Source organism: Primulina eburnea, chromosome 2, assembly GCF_022965805.1.
Source record: "Primulina eburnea isolate SZY01 chromosome 2, ASM2296580v1, whole genome shotgun sequence".
Taxonomy (NCBI): domain Eukaryota; kingdom Viridiplantae; phylum Streptophyta; class Magnoliopsida; order Lamiales; family Gesneriaceae; genus Primulina; species Primulina eburnea.
In genome coordinates this window covers 38,763,119-38,776,174 of record NC_133102.1, presented here as the reverse complement: position 1 = coordinate 38,776,174, position 13,056 = coordinate 38,763,119, and positions in this window count along the sequence as shown.

The following is a 13,056-nucleotide window of genomic DNA, read 5'->3' as shown; positions in this document are numbered from 1 at the left end:
GTGAAGAATCACTTGGAGTTCTTGAACTTGGCCGATAACCGGATTTGAATTTACCATTTTAAAGTCCAGAAAGCAGCCAACAAGAAACTTCTTGGCCCCGGTATCCTCGGTTTTGTATTTTCTGTCAAGGAATTCTCATAGCTCTTTAGCCGGTTTTTTTACGCAAAACACGTTGTAGATCGAATAGGCCAATCCGTTTAGTACATAGTTTCGGCATAAGAAATCAGAATGATTCCATGCATCCACCGCACTAACAGATTCAACATCTCCCTCACCCTCTTTGAGTTTAGGAGCATCCTCAGACAGGAGTCTGGCCAGTTTCAGTAACTTCCAGTATAACATCATCTTCTGCTGCCACCTTTTGAAGTTCACACCAGTGAACTTCTCAGGTTTTTTGCCGTGAGTAGCCGGCACAGCAACAACAGTAGCACGTGGGGAAAAGTTAGGCATCACAGTGGCATGAGAGACAATAGAACCAGTTACCCTCAACACATTTGTTTCAGTAGCCATATCTGAAACAAACCACGTAATGAGTAATCTGTTTTAATTTTGTTGCATGAAATATCGAATGATAAAGTACAGTAAACTTTCCTAAAAACAAGTGAAATAAATGATGAAGAAAACACAGTAGAGCAAAGCTTAAAGTAAACCAAACCGATGTATGTATGAAGTACAATGTCCTTAAAACAGATTTGTCCTCTCATGTATGTTCTTCGAGGATCGTCTTGGACGTCTGTTTCTCAGGATACAACGGAACAACCAGCAGTGACTTAGCACAATGCACTACTACGGCGAACTAAAAACATACCTTCGCTTTATCACCAAAATTTAACGGATGCCAAATAGAAAACTAACAATATGAAATGCAAGAGAATGCTTGAAAGATGCAAATGATTCATTGACCCTCATGTTTATGCAAGTTCTTATCCCTTGGCACGGTGAAACCCCAAGACGCAAATGATTCATTGACCCTGAAATCTCAATTCTTTTTTAGATGTGTTTGTTTCTCGTCCCTAAGACCATGAATTCTCTAACATCTCTAGAATGATTCCCTTGATAGAATCTCCTATTGTGGCAGTACACATGTTTCTTTACATCATCAGGATAATGAGACATTTATTTCACCTAAAAAATCTTTCCTGTAGGAAATCAAAATTTAACTATCTTCATCTACCACCATATTTTCGGGAACTTGAATATTTGCATGTTGGTTTTTCTAGCAAAATATCTTTAGAAACACAACAAAATTTGTTGGGATGACTAAATAAATCAGGAGACTTATAATGATATTTATCTTTCAACTCCTCATTGGAAGGTTGTGCCTTCTAAGTGTTTGCACTAGTATTAGCCATCTCTTTGTATGATGGAGACTGATGAATATAATTAATCACAACATAATTTACTGGTTTTCTTCCATTTTCATTTGCACGTACAATTGATTGATTCCTCTTGCCAAAACCCTCATCTATTCTCTATGGTGATGTGTACATATTATCATAACCATGAAATATTGAGATTGAGTGATGAATATCACATGCCTTGTAACTCCCTGAATCTTCTATTACATTTTTGGGTTGATCATGATTCACACTCTAAGATCTGCTCATCGTCTGCCTCACCACTACTTTTGTAAGGTCCAGGAATTTAAATCACATAGAATGCATGTAATTTAGGATTTTATTTAAGTTATGGATTTAATTATTCTTGTGCATTTTTTGCATAAGTAATGCATGGTAGAATTTATTTCATGAAATTTTAAAAGTTCATGCATTAGAGTTTCTTGATGCATTTTACGCTCGATCGAGGAATGGAGACCAGAGAATTATCAGGAAAATTATTTTATTACATGATTAATTTTTATTATTTTATTTAAGATTTTTTAAGTGTGTTTTTCAAAAATGGGTTTTATTGGGTATTTTTACCCGCGAGTTTTTTATTTTATCCGGTACGTAAATTTTATCGAATAGGGGGATTTTTTGAGATTTCGGCTAATATTTTCAAAAACTTTCTAACATGAAATATTTTTCGGGGGTGTGTTTGGAGCTAATGGGTGTAATTTTAAGTTTATTGGGCTTTAAACTCTTTTAAACCTTTTATTGACAATTTAAGGCACATCATCTATTATTTAACTATTTAATTACTACCTAAACACTCATTAAACCTAAACCTAAGCTCCCCAACCAGCCGACACCCTCTCCCTCAACCTATTCTCTCAGCTTCAGCAGCTTAGTAGCTGGTCCCCTCGGCCATAGCATTTTCTTCAAGGAAATTTGTCTTTGGCGCTCGTTCTTCGATCTCCTCACATCTACATCATCAAGGCACGCTTTGTAGCATCGTTTTTTGCATCACGCATGTGTATATTACTGATGTATATGTATCCATGCATGAAAATTCTTGATCCAAGCATGAGCATGCAGGGTTATCAATTTTACATGTGTTCCTTGCATTCTTATGATTGCTGCTCACGTCTTTGTCTGATTTTGCGCAAGGGGCTGCGGCTTAGGGTGGTTAAGAGACTGATAAGGGGGTCAATTTAGCGCCCTTACCCGAGCCACTACTAAACAGACTAATAAACATGCAACATTAAACTTAATAACAACAATTAAACAGCGGAAACCAAATACTTAATCATCTTACAGCCCAAATGAAAACAAAACAATAACAGCAGTCTTAAACATTAATACAACCATAACAAATACAAAACATAACCCTGAACGAGAAAACGATAAACCACAGAAAACCTCCACTGGATCACCACCGAAAACCCAACTGCTATAGCCACTGCCCTGGTCGTCCGAACCGTCCAACCTAAGACATGCCCCGTGGAATGGGGTGCCCAAGATGAAAACAAGGACGTGAGTGACAATCGCCCAATACGAGAATGTACGCGTATACAAACTAATATGATGCATGCGAAATGCAATATTCTCGGATATCAAGGATCAAGTCAAAAATCTCATGCTCAGTCTAGAGGCGCTTGAGTGTATAGTCTCTGATCTGCCCTAGGCAAGTTTTGGCTCCCACACTCATCATCAAGACGTTGATATGCAATGTCCAGGTCATCAGAGCCCGCGGGTCCCATCGGACACTGTAGCTCTCGATGCCTCATCGTCCAAAATATAGATAGGGCTGAGTGGCCCCAACAAACGAGGTATATCTCAAAAGATATCAGGCTCAACATGATATGTCATGCATAATATGCCAAAGCAGTAAAACATGTATTATGCAACAGATAAATATGCAGCATATGAATGTGTATACTACGCTTGGATATTTCAGTCAGTACATCACGTACCTCACCAAAACAATCTGACCGGAAGCTCTGAACCTAGACAATACCAACATAATGAAATCACTAACAAACCAGATCAAACATGCTACAAAGATCTCCCTAATGATCCTTAAATCACTATCTAAGGATTTAGGATTATAACTGCGTCCGTCGTCAGCCCGCTGATGATGTTTTGATCTCACTTCACCGACCCTCCTCGAGTCGACACTAGCTCCGAAACTTCCCGACACCAAAAGTAAACTGGCTAGAAAACCTAAGGTACAACTAGAACTCTTTCTGAAAAATGCGGTGAAGGAAACAAAAGAATCAGCTTCCATTTATAGGCTGCATCCACACTATTTCAGGAAATCCGAACCAATCTTATCTGCCACGTGTCAGAATCTCATTAGTTTAGTTGGATTTCTCGAGATAATGTAATCCGAAGTAGATCGGTTTATCCCTTTTAAAATTCGGTGGAGATACCAAAAGCTTAATCCCGAATTATCAATTCCTTAATAATACTTAATTAACAACTCATTAATTAATACTTCATTCAAAACAAATATTCGGGTCATTACAGTCAAGGTGTGGTTTTGGGAGCAACACTGATCGTTGTTGCTGTGAGTGGAAGGGACGAGGTGTTGAAGCATGGTGTGGCTGGGGTTTTGGTAAATCGAGTGTTGGGGGGAAACCATTAGTGCCAAGGTAAGTCCAGGTGGTGGACCTACTTCTTATGGGTTCGACCCATGACTTGGGAAGGCCCTAGCACTCCTGGACTGAACCCTTGAGCAGCACAAATGAACCGAATGCAAGGGAGTGGGGGTGAGGCGCTTTTGGAACCTAGCGATCGGGTTGGTAGTGTATGCTGCATGGGGATGGGGCTGGGGTCGGGGTTTCGGTGAGTCAATAGGGGTCCTAGGGTAATCTAGGTGAGGTGGTTTAGTAGCTGGTTCCGTTTGTTTGATCTAGGGACGTAGAAATGAGAAGGGCACTAGCTAGGGTCGAGCGAGCTCTTTTTGGAAAATTTCCAACAGCCTTCAAGGGGTGGCCGAGGAGCTTAGGAACCTGGCCTTGAGGTTTTTAGAGCCTTTTTTATGTTTATTATGTGTATAAAAAACCTAGGAAAAATTCTGTTAAGTTTCGAGTCAATTCGAGTTAAAACCGGGACCCCAGTCCAAGTTTTAAAACGAATCGGTCAAGTTGTAAAACAGGATAGGAATGTTTATAATTATGTTTTGAGACATTTTAAGGAGTTTGGTAAGCTTCGGGTCAATTTTAGAGGTACAGAGGTAAAACGGTAATTTTTGAGTTTCCAGAGGCCAAATGGTCATTTTGCACCCGGGTGAGATTTTGGTCCTGACAGCGCCCTTAGCACAAATTTATGATATTTAAAATGTTTATGCATCATGTTCATGATTTTTACGTAATTACGATAAATACGTTGCATGCTCGGTTTAAAGGAAAAATATGTATATGCATGCTTTTATTTAAATGGTGAAAATGATGATGCGTTTTGAAGGAAGTGATTTAGTACTGACTAACACGATGACATGTAATGCCAGGACTCAGTGGACAGGTAATGCTATCGCTGATGTCCTCGCCGCCGAGTACCGCGGTTACACGTAGACGGATCCATCGACTGACATGATGATACGAAAGTCATAGCTAATGAACGGAATTCAAATTAAGAAAATTAACACGTATATGTTGATACGATGATATATGATATGATTATTACCATGTTTTGACAGGTCACAATTACGCATACGATTTTTACTATGCTATTTTTCACTACTGTGTGCTATATATATGTACTTATTATTCCTGCTACAGGTGTGTTGAGTCTTGTTTTGATTTCTCTTACATTGGTTTGAGGCTTCTACATTTTCTTAAATGTACCATGGCCATGATGTTGGCCATCTATTTGTTAATTATGTCTTGAACAGAAACTTTATGTGCACTTTCGTCAACCATACCATCTTCAAGGTTTGGTGAAAGTTCCACTCCCCTCAATAATTTCTCGTCTTTGGAGACATATCTCCGATTTCTACCACACATGCCAATTTTGTTTGCACAATTTTTGTAGATGCGAGCATGTCAGGTGCTAAAAACACCAAATTGAATAAAACATAAAAATATAACTTCTAAACACAAAAAGACTATGAATACTTAATTTGATTATTATTTATTATCTCATAAGAAATATGCACCAAAATAGAGTAAATGGATGGAAATGACACTAAAAATTGAATAAATAAAATCTCAACATCATTATGTGTAATGCCCAAGAATTTGATTACCGTAATCTGAGATGATTTATTTATTATGAATGGATGTGAGTATAGTTGGACCGCTCCGAGATCAAATTAGTTAAAACACATGAGTTATGTGATTTTCGGGCAGAACCTGTTGCGCCCGAGCGGAAGAATATTATCGCTCGAGCGCCAATGTGTGATCTGGTATGCTTCGGGCAGAAGATGTGGCGCCCGGACGGTAGTTTATAACCGCCCGAGCGCCAAGGAGTAATCATGAGGGCAGAACACCCCGCGCCCGGGCGGTATGTTTTAATCGCTCGAGCGCCGAGCAAGCGCCCGGGCGGAAATTCATGTCCGCCCGAGCGCGAGACGTGCAGCATAAAGGGGCGAGCCACTTGCCTTACATGCGTTCGTGTATGCATATATATATATATATATGCACGAATTCTTCAGAGAATCAGAAGGAGACGAATCGAGAAAGGTTCGGGAAAAGAATTGAAAAATCCTTACGCCTTTTGTGAGAAATCCGTCCGTCCGATTTTGAATCCGACTGCGGTACTGTGTTCCTATCGACGTAGGCTATAACTGAACGTAAGTTTTGCTACGTTTTGATATGTTTTGAAAATATGGTATTGTCAGAAGCTGATATGATTCATATATGATGTTCTTAGTATGTTAGACATCGTATAATCGAAACCGGATTGAGGAACAAATACCATATGAAATTGTTATGAATTTCGGAGTTGATTTGATATCAGAATTGAGTTGTTATTGATTATAAGATGTTAGAATTGATATCTGGCTGATATGATATGGCTGGATATATTGAGATTATGCCGTTATGTTGTTGAAACAGAATTTGATTGAATTCTGTTTATATCCAGTATTGATTTGAACGGGTATTGATAGTATACTCCTTGATATCGTTATTGTCAGACTGAGTATTGACAGGCTTGGAGTTCAAGACTGCGACCGAGTCAGAGTATCAGAAAGAAAGGTATAAATTAATGTTGTGTTGGGATTGCACAACTCGAGGAAGGTTTGACTCGAGTTTCCCTAAATCACATACTTAGTTATTACATTGATTCTTGTAATTGATGAGATTGATGTTTGATGTCTATTGATTTATAGCCACTGCATGTATTGATTACTGAGTCGTTGAGTCATAGGCTGATTCGTCTGGTTATTGACTGATTCGTCTAAACTTAAGCTGATTCGCTTAATTACCGGCTGATTCGTCTGGTTATTGACTGATTCGTCTAAACTTAAGCTGATTCGCTTAATTACAGGCTGAGTTGTCTGATTATTGGCTGATTCGCCTAATTACCGGCTGATTCGTCGGGTTATTGACTGAGTCGTCAATTCTGCGGCTGATTCGCCCAAACACTGGATATATTAATTATATCGATGTCGTTTAGGGATTGATTCATTCCTATCGACTGAGATTCGATATAATTACCTATATCCAAACATCGGGATCCCTAGGTTAGAGTTGAGTCGAGTCTGAGACGACGCGTCAGTGGAGTCGAGTCTGAGACGACGCGTCGGTTGAGTTGAGTCTGATACGACATGTTGATTTACATTGTTTATGGTATTCATGTTTATTGAATGCTTGATATTGATTTATGTTTCTGATTTGATACATGTTATGAATATTTCTTATATGCTTTCGTATATGCTTCTATATGATTGCATGTATACATTGTTTATACTGGGATATTTATATCTCACCGGAGTTATCCGGCTGTTGTCTTGTTTTGTATGTGTGCATGACAACAGGTGGGGCTGGATCAGGGTCAAGAAGAGGATGAGAGAAGATTAGATAGCGTGGAGATCCGGGCTTCGAAGCAACATAGGAGTCAGCACTGATATGTAGTTGAACCTAGTTGAATTCTTGTAGATAACACAAGATTTGTATATTCATGTTTAATATGTAATTTGAGTAAATTACATTACGTTTCCGCTGTGTATTTTAAAAAAAAAAATTAGACCCTGTTTTATAATTGATTAATTAGTCCCAATGATGATTAAGAACTTGATTAGCGTCCGGGTCCCCACATTATGTATATATAAATCAGTAGAAAATTTAAAATATGAAAATATAATAAAATTATATTGACATATGAAATGATAGTACCTAAGACACTAGAAATTTATTGAAAATACTAGAAATTAGGAATGTCGAAGACTAAAATTTTGTAGAGAGTATTTGCATATTTGTGTCGAATGTTCTGTTGACTGTGTTTCTTTGTTATGTTGAATGTGTTTCTTTGTTCTATCTATTGTTTCTTTTTGTTCAGCCTACGATTTCCAACTTCCTGCGCTTCTTTTCCATTGTTTTCCAATCTTTCACGTCGTTGCATGTTGGTTAGTTGGGAGAGTTCAAAGACACCGGTCAATTTGTGTTTTGTCAGAATTAGGTTTTGTTCCAAAGATTATTTTGTCCGACATATATAAAAAATAGTAACAATATCAGTATAGGATGTAAAACAGTAAATTTGTGTTTTGTCAGAATTAGGTGTTGTTCCAGATGTTACAACATCTGAGACAACATGCAGCGGAAAATTATATTTTGTAACATAAATTAACTTTAAATAAACAGATGGACAAGATTGAATATGCACAAGTATAAATACTTGTGCGGTGCCTTATGACAAAAATTAATCAGTAAAAAAATCAACTGTTTACAAAAACCTAACACTAGTGATTATGACAAAAATCAATTTCCTCAACAAGTTGAGAAAACAAATGCTTTCTAAAACAAAAAATTAAAATAAAAACTTAAATCAAGAAAGCTAAAAACGTGATTCAAAAGTGAATCCACGAAAACAATCTTCAGTCAACTTCTTCACAGATGTTGTCTTGAGATGTTCCCAACATTCACGGCAACACGTTATCACCACTCTTCAACCAGCGATGGCTTCGAGGATTTTATCGCTCAGAAAATCTTCACTACAAGTATGTATGTATGTTGAATATCGAAGCAGCTTTTATCCATGTGCTTGACCTCTTATTTATAGATGAAGACTCCTATTTCCACAAGGAAACCTAGTGTCATAAGGAAAGTAAGAGTTTTATTAGAAGTAAACTTCTATTTAAATATTGATATCATATCTCTTTAAATCATTCCCATAAATATTATATCTAGGCTACTTTTGAATGATTATCTCATTATCTAAGAAAGGCAAAATCACATAAAATATTATACTCAAATAAATAAATAAGGAAAAGATATTGTTAGAGAAATAATTTAAAATCCAAGGACTTATATCAATTAAATTCCGAAATAATATTTCCCTTCATATCAAATCCAAGACTTTGTCTCAAACTTCAGATCTTAGTAGGCAGATTTGTGCAATGATAAAAAACAGAGAGCAACTCCAAAGGCTGTGGTGGGCATAAAAAATTATTAGTTGTATTATGCATGCAATTTCAGTTCAGGATAAAATTTTTAGTTATCCCAATAATTGATCAGGTACATTATTTTTTTTAAATATATTTGTGACTTGGTCCAGCTCATTTAATGAAATATATTTTTGGGATTTACGGCGTTTGATTTTATGAAATTAATTGTCGAAGAAATGGTAGAAGCAATCACGATTCCTGCGTAATTTAGAAGAAAACTCGTGTAAATGACATTAACTGGTCGGTTCTCCGTAACTAATATTAGATTTAACAATGACCAACTCCACTAATGATCTGTACCCAAAAAAATTATACTGATAAATAGTAAATTGCATACCAAATATTATCTAAAGATGAAAAATTATAGGACTAAAAAGAATTAAGAATGAAATATACAAAACTAGTATTTTTTTCTCTGAACAAAAAATAATATTTTTCTTTAAAATAATAAAAGAAATTTTAAAAAATTCGTCCGATGATCAATAATCGTGAGTCATGAGCATATATTGATTTTACCAAAGAATGAAAAAATCAACTTCCAAGAGGTGTCGAGTTGGTGGAGTATGTGAGCGTTTGACCAAAAATCAATGAAAAAATCAACTTCCAAGAGGTGTCGAGTTGGTGGAGTAGGTGAGGGTTTGACCAATGACCAAAAGTTGGATTACCCTACCAGCGCATTCTTAGGCGAGCTTGTCTCACAGAGCTTGTCCAATGTGATTTATCTGACTAACATGATTTACAAGATATTGTATTAATACAAGAGTTTACCTGATGGGCACCGAAAGCTAGCGGCTGCAAGTTCTCATCTAATAAAAAAAGTGAAAAAAATTCAATAAATAAATATATATATACACCTGACCCACCCTGGACCTGCTTGGGACCCATAACCTAATTGATTGTCGAGTTTAGACCTTGACCATTGTCATCCTAACAAGGATGGAGATTGTTGGGTTGCGCAAATACTAACAATCTTGATTTTGACGATAAAAAAAAGTTGTTATTGTGTTTCTAACATATTTACTTAAATGTAAAGTTGAAACCTCAAGTTGGATGTTGAAACTTAAATTTGGCGAACGACTAGACTCCGACGAGCTTCATATTTCGATTATATCTCGTATCTCAGTAATCTAAATGACCAGCGAACAAATCGGATTAACATAAAAATCAATTTACTACAAGTAATATTTCAGATCGGTCGGGCTAGTTCGGATGTTATCTAGGCGAAATATTGGTTGCAAGATCAAATTGGTAGTCGCAGATACAATAATCGGCTAGTTATCCGTAGTGCCACTATTTCAAGCATATTTATCTTATATGAACTTGAAATTGGGTGATTTTTAATTTTTGGGAAAGGTAAGAAAATAGAGTTACAACTTTCATGTTACCACATAGCCCATAAATCAAAGAAACAATAGTTATAATCAATGGATCGAACCACAATACTTCCAGCCGTTCGCCGAATAGGTTTTCAATCAGTTATATTATTACGAGCATATGTCTCTCATATGGAATCGAAAATAAGTGATTCTTGATTCTTTTGAAACTAAGGGAAAGAAATACAACTTTCATATTGAGTAATTTGCCTAAAAATCAATGAATAAAGAGTTATAATCCAGAGAAGAGACCGGCTAGACTTGGTTCAAAATCCAACAGCTCAAAGTAAAACATGCTCAAATCCGACCAGACCGCTCCAAAATTCATGCCACTCAAACCCGACCTGACCACTCGGAAATTCCAGCATTTGAAAGTATATTCACTTGTGTGTGAAGATGTATTTGAGAGTATATACACTGTAATACATTAATTTTCCTCACACACAATCACTCACACAAAACAAAATTGAGCTTCAAGAATAGTTGAGTGATAGTTTTCATGTAAAAACATTAAAGATTATGTTTGTATTCTTAGCATAAGAGACATTAAATATTACACGGATTGTAAGGTTACGACCTACAATCAAGAGTGTGCTAGGAATTTGATTAGGCAAATGATACGTTCTAAGTCGAAATGAGTTTGTGTAAAAGATTTATATAAATTAAAGTTTTCTATTGAATCCTTCCTAAATAGAAGAAGAGATGACGTAAGAATTTTATCTCTGAACATCCATAAACAAATTCATGTATATTACTTTATTGTATTTTATTATTGCTACTGTTTTTAAGATAAATTGTTGAAACATTTTATGTGTTTTCAAATACCAAAATATTGTATATCAAGTGTTTGATAAAATGCTGTGGGGACCCGGACGCTAATCATCTTTTTAATCATGATTGGGACTAATTAATTAAGTATAATAAACAGGGTCTAAATTTTTTTTTTTAAAATGCGGAAGGTAATGGAATCAAACTCCTATACATATCAGTATAAAAGTATAAATCTGATAAATATCCAATCATACATACTCAGGTTCAACAACTACTATCAAGTGTTTAAACCCTAGCTCTAGTCCAAGTCCGGTATCACCACTCTAATCTCAGTCTGTCTTCATCTCTGTGACCCTGTACCTGTCCCACCTGTTGTCATGCACACATACAAACAAGACAACAGCCGGATAACTCCGGTGAGATATAAATATCCCAGTATAAACAATGTATTATATGCAATCATATAAAACATATATAAAAGCATAAACAAACATCAAAACATGTATCTAATCTGATTACATGAATTAATGACTCGTGATCTAATCTTATCTTATCTCAAATCTAGGGATCCCAATCTAATTTAGACTTTGGTATTCTGTATCGAGCTGAGATAGAAGTCGATCTACATCTGAAGCTCGTCGATACACCGTAAGTCTAGAGTCTTATCGGTTCTGAGAAAGACTCGGCGTTCTGCCCTAGCTAGGCTGTCAGCCCTAGACTCGGACTCTGACCCTGTTCTAAGTCAATACATGCACATATCAATCTGATAATCTGCAAATATCAATGCAATAAAGTAAAGTATGTGATTTAGGGAAACTCAAGTCAAACCTAACTCGAGTTGTGCAATCCCGAATCAACATTTATTTATACCTTTCTTGCTGTCTTTCTGAATCTGTCGAAGTCTCGAACACAAGGTCTGTCAATGCTCAATCTGGCAATGACAATATCAATATATTTTGTATCAATAATCTAATCAAATCACAACATCTCTGTTTTATCAAATTCTGACGGTACAACCGTACAATCTTGCGATACTGATAATACTATACCAGTCTATATCAATTCCAAACATTTACAATCAACCACGGTACCAATCTGATATCAATTCTAGTCAATTTCATTCTGAAATTCATAACAATGTCATAATCAGTCCGTTTCTTAATCTGACTTCGATTCTACGTTGTCTAACATGTCAAGAATAACATATATGACGTGTATTCAATTCTAACAACATCATAATTTCACAACATGTTAAAACGTAGTAAAACTTACGTCCAGTTGTAGCCTACGTTGCTAGGAATACGGTATCGAAGTCAGATTTAAAATCTGACGGACGGATTGAAATATAAAGGCGTAAGGATTTTCAACACTATCACAGGAGCCTTTCTCGATTTATTTTTCTTTCCTTTGAAGAAATCTGAAGGGACAACGCTTATATATATATCCAATTGCATGAACAAGAAACGTGGCCTCTTCCTTTTCAAACACGTCTCTCGCTCGGGCGGATATAAATTTCCGCCCGGGCGAGCAACTCTCGGCCCTTCTGCGCGATTCAGTCTCGATCGGGCGAGCACAAACTTCCGCCCGGGCGAGTAACTCTCGGCCCTCTTGCATAATTCTGTCTCGCTCGAGCGGACAAAAACTTCCGCCCGGGCGAGACACTTTCGGCCCACATCTTGGCTCTTCCTATTTCTTGGTCCAATAAAATCTCGGACTGGCCCGGCTATAACCACATTAAGTCATAATCCATAATCTCATATTAATCTAATTAAAATCTCGGACATTACAAATGCTCCAATCAAACCGTTTTTATTATTTCAACTACATATTTTTAATTGTTTTACAAAATGCTTAATCGATTTTTAGAGGGATTATTTTGAGTTTTTCGTTCGATTTAGAACCAAACAATTTCTCAGTACTTTGTTCATTTTTAACATTTCAAAAACGAGCTAATATAGCTCTTTTAATTAAAATTTTTTTT